This window comes from Kryptolebias marmoratus, linkage group LG12 (genome assembly GCF_001649575.2).
Source record: "Kryptolebias marmoratus isolate JLee-2015 linkage group LG12, ASM164957v2, whole genome shotgun sequence".
In the NCBI taxonomy this organism is placed as follows: domain Eukaryota; kingdom Metazoa; phylum Chordata; class Actinopteri; order Cyprinodontiformes; family Rivulidae; genus Kryptolebias; species Kryptolebias marmoratus.
In genome coordinates this window covers 10,117,331-10,120,207 of record NC_051441.1, presented here as the reverse complement: position 1 = coordinate 10,120,207, position 2,877 = coordinate 10,117,331, and the positions used below count along the sequence as shown (strand labels likewise).

Sequence of the window (2,877 nt, the reverse complement as noted above, 5' to 3'; positions counted from 1 at the left end):
CCCCCCCCCCCCCCCAAATTATCAATTTCAACTATTGATTAACAATTGTTGACTATGTTCCATTGTGAGTATAATATGGATTTATGAGATTAGCAAATGATTGCATTCTGTTTTATTTACTCTTTACACAACATCCCAAGATGCCTCAAGATTTTGCACAGTACTGTGTATTTCAACATGAGGACATTGCATTATATGTTAGTAATCTTTCACATATTCATATTTACATTCATTACATTACATTAATTCCTACAGAGATAATTACTATTGGGTAAACAATCAGCAAACTAATATTTGTTAGAAAGTAAAACCAACTAAAATGTACAAAATAAAACAGGATTTAAAGAGACCAAAGAACCTCCAGGACCCAGACCTCTGCCGCTGTTTGGCAACTTGCTGCAGCTCGATCTCAGAAGACCCTACAGAACTCTGTGTGAGGTGAGTTTCACCCAAAACAATGTGTTTTGGATCAGGTTGGATTCCTCATATCATTTGTTTGTTTTTGTTTTTTAATTCTTCCAACTTTCCAAGAACTATGGATCTGTGTTTACAGTATTTTGGACCAAGAGAGGTGGTGGTCCTTGCTGGGTCCAAAACCGTCAAAGAGCCTCTGGTCAGCTACACAGAGGGGTTTGGAGATCGCGACATCTCACCTATATTTACTGATATAACCTGAGGTCATGGTACAGTTACAAACAAAACAACCCACTTAGGATTTCTGTCATTTATAAAAGCTCAAATTTAAAGTGCATAAAATAATTTCTAAACTTTCCGTGAGCTGATATTAGACTAGTGGACAATTATGTAAAAAGGGATCAAGAAGATGCTCATTGTATGACAGTAATTACTTTTCGTGATTTAAAAGCTCCGCTGCGCCCCCTGCTGATCAAAAGGTTTGAAACAAGAGGTGATGAAAAATATGGGTTTTCAATTATTTTTAGATTTACACAATGTTTAAATCTTGTTTGTCTTGCTAGTTTCTAAGTTATTGAAACAACAATACTATAGTTTCTAATTATATAGAAAATCATAGTTGATTAAAAAGTGTAGTAGATGTGCAACAATTTTTTCTTCCCACATCGATGGTTAATGTGACTGTTTTAGAACTTAAATACCTCTTGGTTTTCGCTTTTGTTTAGAAAAAAATAATCAATGTTTTTTTTTCTTCTTATTGCACTTCTGGAACAGGGTCAAACTGTTGTAAGTAAAAGAAACTGACTCCAGTATTGATCCATTTACGCAAGTATCGATCCAACCCGACGTCAACAGCCGAACATTCTGATGTCCTTCCTGTTTGCAGCGGATCTCGAAGGTTCGATCCAATTGTCCCACGTTACTTTTTAACACAACCTTAGACTTCATTGGATTCAGTCCAAGCACTTGTGTGTGTGTTTGTGTGCGTGCGTGTGGAGGCGGGGGGGCGGGGTGGTGTTTCATAGTTTAACCTTCAAGCAGGAAAGAACAGGACGTTTTGAACAGGCTGTTAGGCTGTCGACTGTGAGAAGATTGGAAAGTGAAACTAAAACACCTGAACAGGTAAAGCCTTGTGTCCAGGAGGATCATGTTGGAGGATATTTTTCAGTCCCCCACTTCAGTCTCTCTGTTTGGGGTCTTTGTTGCTCTGCTGCTCCTCCACCTTCTTTACTCCAGCTTCAGTTCCCAAAAAAGACCAGAACCTCTAGGACCCAGACCTCTTCCTGTGTTTGGGAACCTGTTCCAGGTGGACCTGAAGAGACTCGACCAAAGTCTTTTTAATGTGAGTAATGAATGTTACCTTGTTTTCCACTTTACGGAAAGAAGACTGATTTTTGTAAATTGCGAGTCTCACCATTAGTTGTGTTGTGTTTACAGCTTTCTAAAACATATGGACCAGTGTTCCAAGTCTACTTTGGACCAAAGAAGGTGGTGGTTCTGGCTGGATACAGAACCGTCAAACAGGCTCTGGTGAATCAGGCTGATGAGTTTGGGAGCAAAGAAATTACTCCACTTTTCTATGATTTGAACAAAGGACATGGTAAAATAAATTCTTACTAACATTAATAAACATTTTTTTTGTTGCAACACATAGACCTTTTCTGTTTTCAGGTATTATAAATTCTAATGGAGACTCGTAAAAAGAAATGAGGCGTTTTGCTCTGACAACTCAGAGAGATTTTGGAATGGGCAAAAAGATGAGTGAAGAAATAATTATTGAGGAATGTCAGTACCTCATTAAAGAAATGGAACAGTTTGAAGGTAACCTATTTTAAAGCTGTGCACAGATTCAGGTACATGCTAAAGAGATTACAGTTTATATAACAGGGTCATTGTGCCTTTGCCACAGAAATTGGTCAACTTTACCCAAAATTCACCAAGAAATAAACACACCCTCTCTAAAGCATCATGTTAACAATTGATTTTATTTATTTTTGAATTTTACCACAGGTGAAGCCTTCAACAACACTCAGGCCATCAGTTTTGCTACTTCAAATCTTATATCAGCTCTAATGTTTGGGAATAGATTTGACTACAAAGATCTGGTCTTCCAAATGATGGTGAAGAGGGATAATGAGAACATTCGTCTGATGGGATCAGCCTCCATTGTGGTATGGTTAAATTACTTCATGATTACAAACATTTTTACATTGTACATCTAAAAAAATTGCTAGTTTTGGGCACAGCTCATACAATATTCAGGAAATATTTACAAGCTTATGTGTTAAACTTTACAGTGTTTCCTCTCCTCACTTCTGTCCTGTATGATGAGAATGAATGGGAGAGCCCTCACAGTTTCAACCCTTCTCATTTCCTGAATGATGAGGGTAAATTCATCAGGAGAGATGCCTTCATGCCATTTTCTGCAGGTACTTTGCTGGATTTAGGTATTAGCCTATGATA

General features: G+C 37.7%; 1 protein-coding gene and 1 pseudogene across 1 annotated transcript in view; both read left to right on the top strand.

Moving 5' to 3' along the window:
• LOC108241303 overlaps positions 1-2,877 on the top strand; it is a 22,841-nt pseudogene that overhangs the window by 14,877 nt on the left and 5,087 nt on the right.
• Positions 7-2,877, top strand: part of LOC108241297 (cytochrome P450 2K1) — an 18,460-nt gene continuing 15,589 nt past the window's right edge. Inside the window, exon 1 of the mRNA XM_037978620.1 lies at positions 7-1,561. The gene's annotated coding sequence lies outside the window, so the exon portion shown is untranslated. The remainder of the gene's footprint in view (positions 1,562-2,877) is intronic.